At 37.0% G+C, this 17,528-nt stretch overlaps 1 protein-coding gene and 1 non-coding gene across 18 annotated transcripts in view; one reads left to right on the top strand and one right to left on the bottom strand.

Annotated features, from left to right (window-relative positions):
- Window positions 1-17,528, top strand: part of PLCB4 (phospholipase C beta 4) — a 434,528-nt gene that overhangs the window by 169,848 nt on the left and 247,152 nt on the right. For all 17 annotated transcript variants that reach the window (XM_060186551.1, XM_060186550.1, XM_060186547.1 and 14 more), the window contains one exon: window positions 5,083-5,142. The gene's annotated coding sequence lies outside the window, so the exon portion shown is untranslated. The remainder of the gene's footprint in view (window positions 1-5,082; window positions 5,143-17,528) is intronic.
- LOC132542839 (U7 small nuclear RNA) lies at window positions 1,255-1,316 on the bottom strand. The gene has a single exon (XR_009553808.1). It is a non-coding gene; the product is annotated as a U7 small nuclear RNA (small nuclear RNA).

The raw sequence follows: 17,528 nt of genomic DNA, 5'->3' as shown, positions 1-17,528 counted from the left end.
TTTTTCACTGCTGGTGAGAGAGCAAAATGGTCCAACCATTGTGAAAAGCCATTTGAAGACTTACTGGGACATTAGGAATGGACTTACTCTATAACTCAGCAATTCGTTTTCCGAGGATTTACCCAAAGGAGACAGAAACACCTATCAGAAAAGATCTGTGTATACCTGTGTTCATAGCAGCACAGTTTGTGATTACAAGAATCTGGAAGCAACACAGATGTCCATAATCAGATGAGCAGTTAAAAAAATTGAGCTGTATGCACATGATGGAATACTACCCAGCTGTTAAAAAGGATAAGTTTCCTTTTTATCCTCTTGATGAAACTTGAGGACATCATGTTGAGTTAGATAGGCCAAGAAGATAAGGACTAATACCAAAGGATCTCACTTATTAGCAGGACTTAATAAATTAGGGACAGAGAGGGAGAGCACAAAGTGAAACATGAACTGGATATAGTATATTGGAACAAAGCAAAGGACCCTGTGGAGGGAGGGGTGGTAAATAGAAAGAAAACTCTGGGGGCCTATCATATAATGAAATTATATGCATATGTCAATGATTGCACTGTAAAGCATTAACCCTCTCAATGAAATTTTTTTTTAAAAGTGAAATTACTGGGTCATACGGTAATTTTTAAAAAATTTTCCCTTTTGTTGCCCTTGTTTTTTATTGTGTTGTAGTTATTGTTTTATTGATGTCATCGCTGTTAGATAGGACAGAGAGAAATGGAGAGAGGAGGGGAAGACAGAGAGGAGGAGAGAAAGACACCTGCAGACCTGCTTCACAGCCTGTGAAGGACTTCTTTGCAGGTGGGGAGCCAGGTGCTCAAACCAGGATCCTTATGCCAGTCCTTGTGCTTCACACCAAGTGCGCTTAACCTGCTGCACTACTGCCCAATTCCAAATCATATGGTAATTATATCTTTTATCATTTGAGAAACTCCAGACTCTTTTCCAAAGTGGATCGACCATTTTATATCCCCATAAACTCTGGATGAGAGTAGAATTTTTCCAAATTCTTGTTAACAATTGGTTATTATCATAGATATCCTAGTGAGTTTTAAGTAGTATCTATCCCATTATGGCTTTGACTTCTCTGATAGTTGAGTATCTTTTCATAAATGTATATACCTTTTCTTGAGAAAGATCTATTCAGATTACTTAGCAATTTTTAACTGGGTTGTCTTTTTATTTATTGAATTGTAATCGTTCTGGTAACATATTCTTTGTAGGGGGTGGGAGGTGTGAAGGGAGAGGGGACTTCCAATGCAGAACAAAAGAACTGCTAGGCAAATACTAAAAGAGATTTAACACTTAACATATTCTTGATATACAGTGCTCAGCAAATAAGTGTTTTGCAAAGTATTTCCCTTTCATGGGTTATCTTTATTTTCTTGCTGTTGATTCTTCAAGAACAAAAGTTTTAACTTGATGAAGTCTAGTTTATTTATTTTTCTTTTTTGTTCTGGTGACATGTCTATGCAACCATTTCTTATCTCTAGGTCATAAATTCCTATGTCATTTTTTTTCAAAGTGTTTTATGGTTCTAGCTCTTAAACTTTCATCAAGTTTTGGAGTAATTTTGTTTCAGGGTAATGTAAGAGTTCACTTCATTCCTTTGTGTGTGGATAACCAATTATCCTAGCACTATTTGTTGAATAGATTCTTTTTCCATTTAAGAATCTTAGCAGGGGGCAGGGGTAGATAGCATAATGGTTATGCAAAGAGACTCTTGTGAAGTCCCAAATTCAATCCCCTGCATTGCCATAAACCAAAGCAGATCAGTGCTCTGGTAAAAAAAAAAAAAAAAAAAAAACTTAGCTCCATAGTTGAGTGAAAAATAACTTGAAAAACTTATTTATAATGGGAACACAAAAACAAAAACATAGGATAATAGAGGTGCAATTCCCACCACCAGAACTCTGTATCCCATTCCCCTCCCCTGATAGCTTTCCTATTCTTTACCCCTCTGGGAATATGGACCCAGTGTCATTATGGGATGCAGTAGGTGGAAGGTCTGGCTTCTGTAATTGCTTCCCCCTTGAACTTGGGCATTGACAGGTTGATCTATACTCCTAGCCTGTCTCTCAAAAGATAACTTTTTATATCAGTACTAAAAGAATTTGGGATTTGATAATTTTGCTTAGCTATTTATTAGTTTTCCTTTTTGTTGCAGAAAGGTTTCTTTTTCTTTTGAAAGACAGATTTATGAAGGACTATACATATACACAAATATATATATATATATATATATATATATATATATATATATATATATAATATATTCAGTTATCCATAGTCTCTCTTTTACCAAAACCCCATATATTCTTCAAGACACAGTCATGATATTAAAATGAAAAAGTTGGTGGTTTGAGACTTTGATCACTTACTATCATAACACCGGTGTCAGTTATAATAGTTTCCCAACTATTATATATTCTAGAGCCAAATAGTTCATGAAGAGCTGTTTATATTTCATTTTGTTTCTTTATACATAAGTATTTCAACAATGGCATTTCCAAATGTTGCGATATTCTAGCCATCCAAATTTAAAGTCAGTTTTATTCTGGGTAGTCACTAGGGAATTTGAGAAGGAAAGGGAAAACATGTGTCCAGTCTTTAAGTCTTTAGTTACATAAAGATTTGAGCAAGTGTTTTCTTAAATTGAGGAGAATGGTTAGTCAGGATCATTAATCACTGGGCTTTTTGGAGCTCAGCTTGTTTCACAACCCCAAGAGGCATAGGAGAGTTATGTAGTTTAACTTTTCAGCTCTAGGCAAGTCACTTAATTTTTCATTCTGTCAACAAAAATTTATTGAGCACCTAGCATATGCTTGGCACTGTGCTAGAGGGTGGGGGTATACATAATGATTTTCAATATAACTAATTCCTGTCATCAGGGAATTTATAACATATTAATGCATCATTTTAAATGTAGTATGGAATGCATGGTAAGTACCTGGGACCAGGCAGTAACATAGATGCTAACATGGGTCATGGTATCTCAACTTTAATGTCAGATCTGTGTGATTCTTGAATAGTCACTTAAGTGGGAACAACTGAAGTATATATCACATATACTGAGTTTCCTTTACCTGTATTAAATATGTTGATGCAATTCGTGTTTAGATACTGAGCCACAGCAATATTCTCATTTAATGAGAATATTATTAACTGTATAAGATGCTGCATATTCGTTGTAATATGTCTGTATAACAATGTTATTGTCTTGTGTGTTTATACTTAGGTTATTGAGATTTGTTTTTAACATAGTGGGGTCACATACACATTACTAAACTACATGAGTTTTAAAAGAAATGTAACCTAAGATAAATATCCCATGCCTTTCCACATCCAGGTTTACTTATCTCATTTTACCGGCATGATCTTGCATTGTATATTATCCTACCTGGGGCCTTGCTGTTGACATTTCCATGCACTAATGACTCAAATTAACCCAATATTTTCTCCTGGCAGACTTATTTAGATAGAAGGGAGTGGAAGACAGCTAAACACTAAAGGTTCGCCTAGGCCAGTAGTACTTGCTCATTGTGTACTTGGGTTTGAACCTGGGTCTCCTGCATAGTACATGGTGCCCAACCAGTCAAATTAAATAGATCTCATTTTTCCATATCTTACCTGCCAATTTTTTTCTACCTCTACTTTCTTCCAAATGCAGATGGACTTCCATGGCTCCCATGTATTACTGACACCATGTGGAATGCCTCTACTCCCTACCACATCTTGGAAAGATCTTGAATTCTGGTTATTTATTTATTTATTTGTTATCTGTGGACCGTCACCACTCCAGTATGACATTTTCAGATCAAGACAAAGAGGCGGGGGCGGGGTGGGGGGGGAGCAGAAACAGCATACTGAAGTTTCCTTTCAATAAAGTAAGGGTTGGACTTGAATCTGGAGTGTGCCCATGGTAAATTAGCACATTAAGTGAGCTGTTTTTCTGGTACCAAGTCAAAATTTGAACCACTTCAGAAATTCAGTGTCAAATGGGGAATAGAAAAAGATTTTTTTAAAAAAAAGAACAAAAAACAAAGACATCATTAAAAAAAAAAATCTAGGGAGTCAGGTGGTATTGCAGCAGGTTAAGTGCACATGGCGCAAAGCGCAAGGACCGGCTAAGGATCCCGGTTCAAGCCCCTGGCTCCCCACCTACAGCGGCATCGCTTCACAGGTGGTGAAGCAGGTCTATAGGTGTCTATCTTTCTCTCCCTCTCTCTGTCTTACCCTCCTCTCTCCATTTCTCTCTGTCCTATCCAACAACGACGACAACAATAATAACTAAAACAACTAGGGCAACAAAAGGGAATAAATAAATATTAAATAAATAAATATTTTTAAAAAAATCTAAAAACTGACTCTTATTGATGAATACAATTCTGTGGTAAATCTTTCCTGTCTAGTGTAATTCTTCTGTGAATTTTCTTTTATATTATAATTCATCTAAGGACAGTTCACTATTAATCTTGGAAAGGATTATTAATTTTAGAAGATTTTAGATAATTTTGCTCAGTTGCTCTTTAAATGTTTTTATATTTTAAGAGGCTAAATAATAAATTGGCAACTTGGTAGAAACGTTGTACAGGCCCTCTAAACTAGATATAATAGTGATATTTCTGAATGGTATTAGAAATATTATCCTGAACCAAAAATATACTAGTATATTCCTGATTTGATAATTGGGTGTCTCTTGTCCACATAGAAGATAATGTCAAGAATATTTTTTAACTATCCTTATTTATTTTTTGGATAGTAACAACCAGAAATCGAGAGAGAGAGAGAAACAGAGAGACACCTTCAGCACTACTTCACCACTTGTGAAGCTTTCCCCCACAGGTGGGGACCCAGGGCTCAAACCTGGGTTCTTGCACATGTAACATGTGCACTCAACCAGGTGCGCCACCATGTGGCCCCCAAGGAATTTTTTAATGTGTGTTTTTGATGAGGCTGGGGAAAAATATACTGCAGATTTTGATTTTTGACATGCATAGCTGTTTCTTTCCATGAGAATTCTGTTAAATATTTTCTATTGATTTTTCTTTGGTCTTTGTCTTTGCTTCATAGGAGACTTCACTGTGAGCTTGACTAAGTGGACTTCACTAGTTGGAAATCCAGAGCAGTCTGGTGAGTACTCTGCACACTGTGGTAAAGAGTTAGTGTGTGTGTGTGTGTGTGTGTGTGTGTGTGTGTGTGTGTGTGTGTATGTGTGTGTGTGTGGCAGGGGGCTGGAGGAGGGGTTCCTAGATATTTTGTTTTGTGAAATGAGTATCTTCATTCACACTGTTGTTCCATCTAAACATGTTTCCCTAAACTAATTCACAGACTTCTCCCTTGTTACAACAAACAATTAATCTGTCTTTATTAGAGGGTTAATATTATAGAACAGTTTGTTCACACATAAGTACAATTTCTCATCTCCCAGTGATAGGAGTTTGTAAACTATAAATTGTGCAGGCTTTAGTCTAGAGCCAAAATACTAGTGAATATCAAGTATATTTTTTCTGATTACTTAATCATTTTTTTATTGCTGTAATAAGTAAAAAAGAAAAAAAAAGGGGGTTCTGTATATCATTTTTCACTTCAAAGGAGAAGAAATCATTTTGTAGTTATCTCAGGAAAAGATAACCAGCAAATTTGCCCTTCATCTTGCTAGGGTGGACTATAGCTTCTAGGCATTTAAAATCAGTGTTACTTTCTTTGCCTGTCATGTCAAATACTCCATTAATTTATTATCCTCTGGCAAGCACTCTGGCTACTTTTATGTTCTGAGAGGGAAGAGCCATACAATCTCACATGTCTTCCAGTGATGTAAGGACACAGAATATCAATAAAGTTGATTTTATCATTAAAAAAAAAAAACTCACCTGTTTTTAGCCAAGCTCCATATTTTACTGCTTGCCGGGGATGGCTCATAATTCCTGTCTAAGTAGGCAAACCAGTTGGTGGTGGGGCTGATGCTGAATAATTCTCTAGGGACTTTAAATCAGTATAGAGATGACATCAGTCTTTAGTACATTTTTCTCCACTGTCCATTTTTTTCTACATAATTGCTGTATTGGGTTTTTTTTTTAAATTAGTCTATTTTTCATCAGTGGTATTATAAGTGGCTGCTATAAAGTATTATATGCTCAGTGAAAATAAACACTTGATTCAAGAGCCCAAAAAGCAAAACAAAACAAAACAAAAATCAGAGCTTTGAAGTTGTTTGTTAGCTATTTTCAGATCCAAGAAGTGATTTCTCCCTTAAGTTGTGTAAAAGCTGTGCATTTGATTTTGCAAAGAGTTTTGTAAATATTGCTTCCTGAAATAGTGAACAGCTATGCCCGTGGGCTCATCTTCTGTCCCCATAATTGGTAGGGCCTAATGGAGCATAATGTCCCATAAGCCACCCAGTTGTTGATTATCTTTGCATTAATCTTTTCTCTTGAGGAAATTCTGTATTTCATGGGTTTTGTTTTTTTTTTTGTCTTCAGTGTACAAATGCTGTACTGTAACAACACCAAATGGTGAATGGTTGAATATCTTATACTGAGGGTTTTTTTTTTTTTTTTTCTTAAGTGTTGAACTAAAATCCTGTTCATGCTTAATGTTTTTCTATATCCAGAACTGAAAGTCTTTAGATGCTGCAGTCTGAACTTTTGGAATGTTTTTCTTAATTACTTTTTAAAAAAAGATTTATTTGTAAAATGGAACACTGACAAAACCATAGAGGGGTACAATTCCCAGCACCAGAACTCCGTATCCCGTCCCCCTCCCCAGATAGCTTTCTTATTCTTTAACCCTCTGGGAGTATGGACCCAGGGTCATTATGGGGTGCAAAAGGTGGAAAATTTTAACTCATCCCTCTTTGGGTGACCCTGACTATAATTTTTTTTTATTATTATTTATTTTCCCTTTTGTTGCCCTTGGTGTTTTTTTATTGTTGTTATAGTTATTGTTGTTGTTGATGATGTCATTGTTGTTGGATAGGACAGAGAAGAATGGAGAGAGAATGGGAAGACAGAGAGGGCGAGAGAAAGATAGACACCTGCAGACCTGCTTCACTGCCTGTGAAGTGACTCCTCTGCAGGTGGGGAGCCAGGGCTTCGAACTGGGATGCTTACTCTGGTGTTTGCGCTTCGCACCACGTGGCCTTAAGCTGCACTATCGCCTGACTCCCTCTTTTTTTTTTTTTTCATTTTAACTTTTAAGACCTATTAGTTCATAGTAAAACTTCAGAATATATTTTTATTTGTATAGTCACCTAAAGGCTTTTTTTATTTCTTACTAGTGATTTTATAGTGTTTTACAGAATTACAAGATTTCAGTGATACAATTTCTCAGCCACAGGTGTGTGTGTGTGTGTTATTCCATGCTCCACCAAAGAACTATGCTCCCCCCGCACAAACAACCACAACAGTTATCACAAGGTACAGAATGTATATTTTAGATAATGCTTATTTAGATAATGCATATTCAACTTAACATTATATCAGTATTAGCCATAAATTCCTAAAACAGAAAAAATATTTGTATGGGGAACAAAATCATTCTTTTTGAGTGGACAATCCACATCTTTGCATTTCTACTTACAGAATGATTTGCTGGTGGTGCACTCAGCTAAGCACAAATGTTATAGTGCGTAAGCACCTGGGTTCAAGCCCCTGCTCCCCACCTTCAGGGAGGAAGCTTCATAAACAGTTAAGCAGAACTATCGATGTCTCTCTACCCCTCTGCCTCCTCCTTCTTCTCAACTTCTCTCTGTCTCTATTCAATAAGTGAAAAAATAAAATTTTAAAAAAAGATTAAAATGAAGGATTATTGATAAAGAGGAAGTCTTAGTGTAGCTGAATTAATGTCTGTCTTCATTAGAGCATAATGCTCAATAGCTTTTCTCTCCCTGTAGTATTTCAGTTTGGAAGACAGACTGTCCACATGAAAATTTTACCTAGTGTTGGAAGTGCTTTCTTCCTTTAAAATAATTTAATTTTTTTTTATTTAAGAAAGGAGACATTAACAAAACCATAGGATAGGAGTACAGTTCTACATAATTCCCACCACCCGATCTCCATATCCCATCCCCTCCCCTGATAGCTTTCCCATTCTCTATCCCTCTGGGACACAGGGTCTTTGTGGGTTGCAGAAGGTGGAAGGTCTGGCCTCTGTAATTGCTTCCCTGCTGAACATGGGCATTGACTGGTCGATCCAAACTCCCAGTCTGCCTCTCTCTTTCCTTAGTAGGGTGGGTCTCTGGGAAAATGGAGCTCCAGGACACATTGGTGGGGTCGTCTGTCCAGGGAAGTCTGGTCGGCATCGTGCTGGCATCTGAAACCTGGTGGCTGAAAAGAGAGTTAATATACAAAGCCAAATAAATTGTTGAACAACCATGGACCTAAAGAATGGAATAGTGCAGATGAAGTGTTGCGGGGGGGGGGGGGGTATTCCCTGCAGGCTCTTGTGTACTTCAGCTTCCAGGTATATATTTTTCTCTAGTATGGGCACATGTGAACATATGCTCTATCTCAGAGGACCTGGACTATATCTAGGTTTGGGGACTTTATTGGGGAGTGGAACACCTGGAATAGAATTAGAGAATACTATGAAAGGAAAGGTCTCACCCGAGTGATGAAGCTGAAGGGTTGTCATTCCACACCTGAAGTCTCTGGACACAGCTTGAAGTGAAGAATGCTGGGGTGGCATTCATTGCATTGATTGGGTTGCAGTCCGCGGATGCAATATCATTTGATTTGGATGGAGAGAAGCATGCAGGAATATTTAATTTTTAAATTAAATATTGAGTACATACAGAACTGATGACATTAGTGTCAGGTGTGTAACTCACCAAACTTTAGTAACAGTTTTTTCTTTTTACTTCTACACTAGATCCTTATTTATTATTCTGACATCTCTAGTACCTGGTGTGTGTGTGTGTGTGTGTGTGTGTGTGTGTTGTTACAATCTTCTTGTTTTAGATCTATGAGCAGTGTTGTAGGAATGCTATAATGCCACCTAGGAGCAAAGATACTTTTTGATTCTTAAATAATGGATTGTGCAGTTATTTTAAGCTCTTAGATGTTGAAAGAGCCCTTATCCATAGATAGAATAACAGAATAATCTGTGTTCCTGTTTTCTTTTTTAAATTTATTTATAAAAAGGAAACACTGACAAAACTAGGTTAACAGGGGTACAACTCCACACAATTCCCACCACCAGAACTTCGTATCCCATACCCTCCCTTGTTAGCTTTCCTATTATTTAACCATCTAGGAGTATGGACCTTGCTAAGGTCATTGTGGGATGCAGAAGGTGGAAAGTCTGGCTTCTGTAATTGCTTCCCCACTAAACATGGGTGTTGACAGATTGATCCATACTCCCAGCATGCCTCTCTCTTTCCCTAGTGGGGCGGGGTTCTGGAGATTGTAGCTCCAATACACATTGGTGGGGTTGTCTGTCCAGGGAAGTCTTGTTGGCATCATGCTATAGAGGCAAGAGTGAAATATTAGGAAATACAATTTTATTATTTATTTATTTATTTTAATATGTATTCCCTTTTGTTGTCCTTTTTGTTTTATTGTTGTTATTGGTGTCGTTGTTGTTAGATAGGGCAGAGAGAAATTGAAGAGGAGAGGAAAACAGAGAGGAAAGAGAAAGTTTAGACATCTGCAGACCTGCTTCACCACTTGTGAAGTGACGCCTCTGCAGGTGGGGAGCCATGGGCTCGAACCGGGATTTTTACACTGGTCTTTGGACTTTGTGCCACCTGTGCTTAACCCACTGTACTAACGACCGAATCCCAGGAAATACAACTTTAAAGAATAGTTAAAAGAGATAAGAATAAAAACTGAAATAGTATGTAGTCTTGGAATCCTCCTCTCCAGAATAGATGCCAGTCACACAATCATTGAGCATCCTCATCAACTTTCTTCAGGACATTGCAATCACTAACTGTAGTGACGTTTCCCTAAGAAAAGCTGGGGTCTTTCATAATTAATTTATTTTAACTCTAACATATGTAGAAATTATGCTCACTGAAAATTACCCAAGTGTTCCTCAAACACAGTGTCATAAAAATTGAGATATTTCAAGGCTCTCTTATGTAGTTGTATTTAGATGTCTGCTGCTGGCTCAGTTGCTCCCTCTTTATAAAGTCCCAGGATTTCTCCTTGTGTTCATTTTTTTCTGGGAAATGTGGGCTTGCTTCCTCATAGCATGACAGCTGTAGAGAAGCTGGATTGCTTCCATAGACTGACTCCAAGGTGGAAACAGTATCATTTAACCTTGAAAGTTATGCTGTGTAATTTCCATCACATTATATGGCTATGAATGAATCACGCCTGTCCAGCTTGAAGAGGGAGACTTACAAGCTTATCTCTTACTGAGTGACACTGTATGAAAAAAAAAAAACGACCCCCTCCCCAGTGAACATGTTGGATCTTTTTTTTTTTCCAAGAAGAAAGAAAAAATAAACTAAATTGAGTTCCCTGCATCTTGTTTGTTTTGATTCATTAAGATAATACTGAAAGCCATTGGAAATGGTTGCATTTGAAATGTCTTCAGATTATAGTGCCAGATAGTAAGTTACCTCAGCACTAGAACACATGGCTTGCATGTATGAAGCCATGGGTTAGAACTCCAGTACTTCACAGCAACAAGGAAAATAAAAGCATATAGACTGTCATGTCACCTTTTGTCTTTTACATACAGTAATCAAAGAAAGAAAGAAAATTAAAGTTCTTATCTTCTTCCTTGAAATAAAAAGAAGAGTAGACCTCTTGTCTTCGTTGTGCTCAGTTGAACAAGGTTAACTTGATAAGATTTGTGGACTAAAATATACTCTCCCTGGAGCAGAGCAGACCAGTGACCTTGAGGCCTAACTACCTCATAGATCACCTGCTTCATTTTTAGCCATATTTTTTGGCCTCTGGAGGGAATCTGGTGTCACAAAAAGAGAAAGAGAGCAGTTTGAGAAGGACTTCAGTTACTGTTCTAGTAAAAGTGCTGATGTGGTGTACTGATGCTTCCCATATGGCTGGTGGTTTTGCAGTGATTCAGGTAGCTGGGAAAAGGTAATATTACAAATAAGAAGCAAGGAATTGATGTAGTATTGTTATATTCCTGGAGTAAAATTACAGAGTCTCTTGAGAGCCCAATCAGAATTCTACAAAGGAGTCCTTCCCAAATCATAAAGTAAGAGGTGAAAAGGTGGCTGTGGGAGACTCAAGCCTTAACTTCAGAGCAGTTTCCTACACAAAAATAATTAACTAAAATAGATCCAAGCAAGTTAACCAGATCACAGCAGCTCACTTCATTTCCAGCAAATCCAACTCTAAGCAGCCTAGCTACTGTTTTCCTTACTGTACTGACCCTCCAGTTGACAATTTAAGTATCCAAACATTTCTACGCTCTTGTCCCTCACCCCCAACTTACACACATATACTCTTTCCCCTGCCTATCATGCCCTCTTTCCCTCCCTAATCTTTTTCTACATTCAAGAATATTCCCTTCTAAAAATGGCCCAAGGATTGTGCTCTCCTGAAGGTTATCACTAATATCTTAACTGCCAAATCCAAACATTTTAATCACAATCCATGCCTATAGGGTGCTTCATCCCAAATTGAAAGCAGCTCCTCAAGGACACATTAGTTTACATTCTTTGGACAATAAGGTAGCCTCTTTACTTTATTGAACAGGCTTACCACACTTAAAAACTTGGGAGCACTGATAAAAAATCTTATAAAGGAAGTATGGTCTCTTACTAGAGTTTCTCTATAACATTGTAAAGTTAAAGAAATTATTTTTTTTTAATACTTATTTGTTTATTTTCCCTTTTGTCACCATTGTTGTTTTTTATTGTTGTAGTTGTTATGGATGTCATTGTTGTTGGATAGGACAGAGAGAAATGGAGAGGGGAAGGGAAGACAGAGAGTGGGAGAGAGAGACAAGACACCTGCAGATCTGCTTCAGCGCCTGTGAAGCGACTCCCCTGCAGGTGGGGTGCCAGGGGCTTGAACCGGCATCTTTACACCAGTACTTGTGCTTTACACCACGTGCGCATCCCATCACCTCCCCTGATAGCTTTCCTATTCTTTATCCCTCTGGGAGTATGGACCCAAGGTCATTGTGCGATGCAGAAGGTGGAAGGTCTGGCTTCTGTAATTGCTTCCCCACTGAACATGGGCGTTGTCAGGTCAATCCATACTCCCAGCCTGTCTCTCTCTTTCCATAGTGGGGCGAGGTTCTGGTGACTCAGAGCTCCAGGTCTTTTTTTATATGTATATAGAAAGGAAACACTGAAAAAAATCATAGCATATATTTTTCTTAAAAGTTACATGGACATATGTCATTTATTTTCTCATTGGAGACATGCTAAAGGGTCCTTATTGAGATAATAGACAGAGAATTCAAACCCTCTTTCCTTAAGTGTGTGGAGGTTAATGGAAGCTTGTATGATACCTCTGGTAACTTTCATACTTCCTCAGCTACCTTCATGCACTATAGCAGTGTTGTATGAATGAGACCTCTGAAGCCTAGAGCCTTGATTTTTTTCTCATCTGTAAAATGGGTACAGCCTCATTTACTTTTCTTGCTTTCTGGAAGAACTTACACAAAGATGCGGCACATGTAGGATCTATCATAAATATTCAACACTTCATTCTCATTTTCTTTGCCCCTAGGTGTTTTAGAGGCTTAGAACTTATTTCTGTGTTATTATTAACTCACCATTTGATCTCCCTTGCTGCCTTCTGTGTGAATGTATAAATGTAATGGTATTCTGGATCTGCAAAGAATCTAGCTCAAGAAACTCTAGGACTTTCAATTTCTGTGGCTTCTAGATAGAATACTACGCTTCTGTTAATAAGACAATGTCAAAATTGAACCACCACCTCTTTGTATACTTGCAGTACATTCTCCAGTACTAGTGCCTTTCTTGGTGCTTCTCTCTGCTTCTTCCTCTTCCTCTTCCTCTCCCTCTCCCACTCCCTCTCCCTCTCCCTCTCCCTCTCCCTCTCCCTCTCCCTCTCCCTCTCCCTCTCCCTCTCTCTCTTTCTCTCTCTCTTTTTCTCTCTGTGTTTTCTCTTTCTCTCTTTCTCCAAGATATAGTTTACCACACATCTCTAATCTATTCATGGAAGAAACTCAGGGAAGAGTGCTCATTGCTGCCATCCTTAAGAGCTTTTTATTTAAAAATCTTCCTGTGCCTTGTGTTCCTTTTGCTTAAAAAAAAAAAATGAAGTGCTATTTGCCTGTCAAAAATCAGGTATTTTACTGTGAAAAATTGGGGAATTTAGAATAATCACAATCCTATGTAGCCATCACCAAAATCTCTTTCCTAAATACTTTATTCATCCAGAAAGAAAGTCCATATGAAATATAACTACTTTCTTCTCCCCCTTTCCTTCAGCCCATGACAACCACAAAATGCTTTCTATTTCTTTGGATTCACATATTTTATATATTTCATGTAAGTGGAAACATACAACTTGTGACCTTTTGTGCCCAGCACTTTTCACTAGGCATGGTGATTTTAAGATTCATTCACATTGTAACATTTTCAGTACTTTATTCCTTTTTACAGATGAATAATAGTGTTTATTGTATGTATAAAGCCACATTTTGTTGATACACTCATCCATGAATGAATCTAGGCTGTTTTCATCTTTAGGTTGTTGTAAATAATGCTACTATGCATGTGTGTATAACTAACTATTTAAGTCTTTGTTTTCAGTTGCATAGATTACTCATACAGACATAAACATTTGATTGAAAATTTGGATCATATGGGAATTATGTATTTAACTTTGTGAGGAATTGCACAGTTGTTTTCCACAGGAACGGTGTCATTTTTCATTCTACCAGCAAACTGTGAAAGTTGTGATTTCTCAACACTTATTTTCTTTCTTTCAAAAATATTACCACCATTATAATGAATATGGAATTTATTTTTTTAATGTAACACCTGGGAACTAACCCAGTAACTTATTCATCTGCAGCTTGCCTAGGTCTTTTTTTTTTCTTCTGAGAAAGTGAAAGAGGGAGAGAAAAAAAGATAATATAACACGACTCCACCACACAACAACTCCCCCAGTTCCATCCATGGTTCTTCCATATAGTGCCAAGACCTCACTTGTTAATACTGCACTCTGAAGGATTAACTGTCCCCTATACTGTTTTTATTACTGTTTGTTTGTAATATTTTTAAAAATCAGATAGTATTCCAACTTCATTTTCCCCTAATATTCCTAATATAATATCTTAATTATTATATTAGGAATATAATATAATATTATATTATATAATTATAATTCCTAATACTAGTATGATTATTCAGTTCTCCTACTTTTGCCTTTTATCTTTTGTTCTGTGTTGATCCTTATTTCTTTTTTTAAATTTAAAGGACTTAGTTATATATTTTACTTATTGGATGAAATAACAGAGAACTATATAGAGAAGGGGAAAATAGAGAAGGAGGAAGAAAAGATAGACACCTGCAGCCCTACCTAACCATTTGTGAAGCTCCCCCCTCCACACACACAAGTGGGGATCAGAGACTTGAACCCTTGTCCATGCACATGATAACATATGCACTCTATCAGGTACATCACTGCCTAGTCTTCTTTCCTGCTTAACTCTAGCATATGACAATGCCAAGTCTTAATCATAAATGTCCTCTGCTTAACTAATACTTATCAACCCAGCCCTCCTAGTGATTCTTATAATACATTAGGAGAGTGCATCAACTAAGTAAATAATTCTTTATTGTTTGATCACAGGTGCACTGGAACTTTGATGGGAATTCCATCAATTTTACTCAGAACAAAGATAGTGCAAAGACTGTTAAGATAAAGCTGCTTATTAGAAAACCCAGGTACCCTGTTCCAGCTGAAAAATATCAATTGTACAGTCTTTTGAGTTGCTGTAATAACTTGATTTGGTCCACTGTTTTGTGCATATATTTGATTGTACTAGTCACTTAATCACATAAACAATTTAAAATGCCCTTTCATGCAAAGGAAAGCTGTGACGAAAGTATCAAATTTGAGAAGAAACCAGGAGGTGGTGAGGAAAATTAAAGAGCAAAGCAGGTGATTTTTGTATAGATTGGTTATTGGGATGAGTCACAACTTTTTCATTGGGTTGCATTTTTCTGATTCATTTCTTTGAGAGTAACCAAAACAATGTAAGATTTTCCTTTTGGAAATCTTAAGCTACTGCTCTTTAAGCATTTCCAGATGGTCATTAAAGTTCTTATCAAATAGAAGCTGAATGATTGCTACTGGAAGAATAGGAAAAAGTTGTTTTAACTCATAGGTAATTTCACAATGGGAAGTTATGTAAGATGCATTTCTTTTCACCTTCCTTAGAATAGTTAGAATCAGGTGTGTGTGTGTGTGTGTGGTGTGTGTGTGTGTGTGTGTGTGTGTGTGTGTGTGTGTGTGTGTGTGTTAAGCACATATCAACCTAGAGTACTGCATGAGAAACCTAAATATCTGTATGGGGAGAACTGCTTAGATCAACAGATTAAAGCAGTAGCAACAACAACAACAACAAAAGTAGCAGTAGAATGCTGGGGAGTTAGTGCAACAATTGTGTACTAGGCTTTCATGCTTTTTCTTTTTCCCAAATGGTCTTTATTTATTTGTTTATTATACTTTATATCTGATCTATTCATTCCTTCAGCAAATCTTTTTCTTAGTGTTTAGTAGGAGCCAGGGATTGTTCCCAGCACTTTGAAGGAAGCAGTGAGCAAGCAACACATAGAATAATATTTTCTAGGAGAGTTTAATAAAGAAGAAAACAAGTAAAACAGGATAATTTCATGTAGACATACACATTTAAAAAATAAAATGAGAGAATATGAGAGCAGTAGACTAGATTGGAGGAAGTAATGCATTTGGAGTTATAGTCAAAGGTGATTATTCTATGAGAGTGACATTGCCATCGAAATGAATATGATAAAAGGAAGTTAGAGTCAGAAATTTTTAGACAGAGAATAACATGTACAAATTTTACAAGATAGAGATGAACTTGTGTTCAAATGACAGTGACAGTGTGGAGAGAATGGCAGTTGAAATTGGAAATGTAGACAGAGGCCAGGCATTGTTTCTTTTTATATTCTGGTAAGGTTGATTTTTATATTATTTACTTGTTTGTTAAGTACATAGATATGTTTGTTTTTTATTTTAATGAGAGAGATAGCAGAGCACTGCTCAGATCTAGTTTCTGGTGGTGCTGAGGATTGAACCTGGGACTTTGGAGCCTTAGGTTAAGAATAAGATCTTTTTGTATAACCACGGTGTTACCTCTCCAGTCTTGCTTTTTTTTTTTCTTTCCTTTTTTTAATGCATTAATGAGTGACTGAACCCAAGGGCTGATGCATGTACACTTTTTGAGTCACCTGTTTCAGCTTTTTACAGAACGAGAATTAGAGAAAAAACTGAACAAGTGAACAAAAAGTGCTCTACCAACTGTAAAATTGCTGTTCCCATGTGATACCAACTATCAAATTCAGGGTGTCACACACAATTTAAGTGGATTGTGGGCTGCTTTCTTTGCCCTTTTATTTGATTCATTGTGTAGGTGCTGATCCCCAGCACTAACCTTGGTGACAATTAAAAAAAAAAAAAGGAAAGAAAAACACTTAGTAAGCTTTCATGTGAAAATGCAAGTAAACAATTGGAAATATGAGTCTGGAACAGACGTTTGTAGGAGATCCTAGGGATGAGAATGTGAGCATTGGAAATAGACACATTAAATAAAAGTCAGTGGGTGGAGAAAGAGATAATACTCAGAGGCCCCAGTTATTGCAACATGAAGAGGTTAAGCAAACCAAAAGAGGTCATGATTGAGGGCAGGTAACTGGTCAGATAAGAATAAATGGGAAAGTAGAATTGTCATCATGAGAAGAAAATGTTTCCATGAGAGAGTGGTTAGTTCATGTAATATTTTCCATTCATTTTCTTCAGTACATTCTATGGTTTCAGGGTTTGCCTCCTAGTCTTTGTTGACATATAAACATGGGTGAGATGATTTTCCAGCTTCATTCTTTTGCACATCTCTGTTCAGTTTCCCCAACACCACATGTTCAAGAGATTTTCCTTAATTGGAAACAAAAAATATGATTTTATAAATGTATTGAAATCTTTATTTTTTTCTTTTCTTTCTTTTTTCTTTTCTTTCTTTTTTTTTTTTCTTTTGTAAAATAGACACCTGCAGTATTGCTTCACCACTTGTGAAGCAACCACCCCCCACCACACACAGCATGTGGGAAGCCAAAGCTGGGTGTTCGAACCAGTATCTTTGTGTGGGTCCTTGTGCTTCTTACTATGTGAATTTAATGGGGTATGCCACCTCCTGGCCCCTCTGTATCTCCTTTTACAATTATTGTGAACCAATTCCTTTGTAAAAAAATTATTGTTTTTTGTTTGTTTGCTTGCTTGCTTGCTTGCTTTTGCCACCAAGCTTATCACTGGTGCTCGTTGCCTGCACAACAAAACCAGTGCTCCTCGTGACCATTTTTTTCCTTTATTTCA

This window comes from Erinaceus europaeus, chromosome 1 (genome assembly GCF_950295315.1).
Source record: "Erinaceus europaeus chromosome 1, mEriEur2.1, whole genome shotgun sequence".
NCBI lineage: Eukaryota > Metazoa > Chordata > Mammalia > Eulipotyphla > Erinaceidae > Erinaceus > Erinaceus europaeus.
Note: the sequence above shows the minus strand (reverse complement) of the source record. Positions and strands in the feature narration are given on the sequence as shown.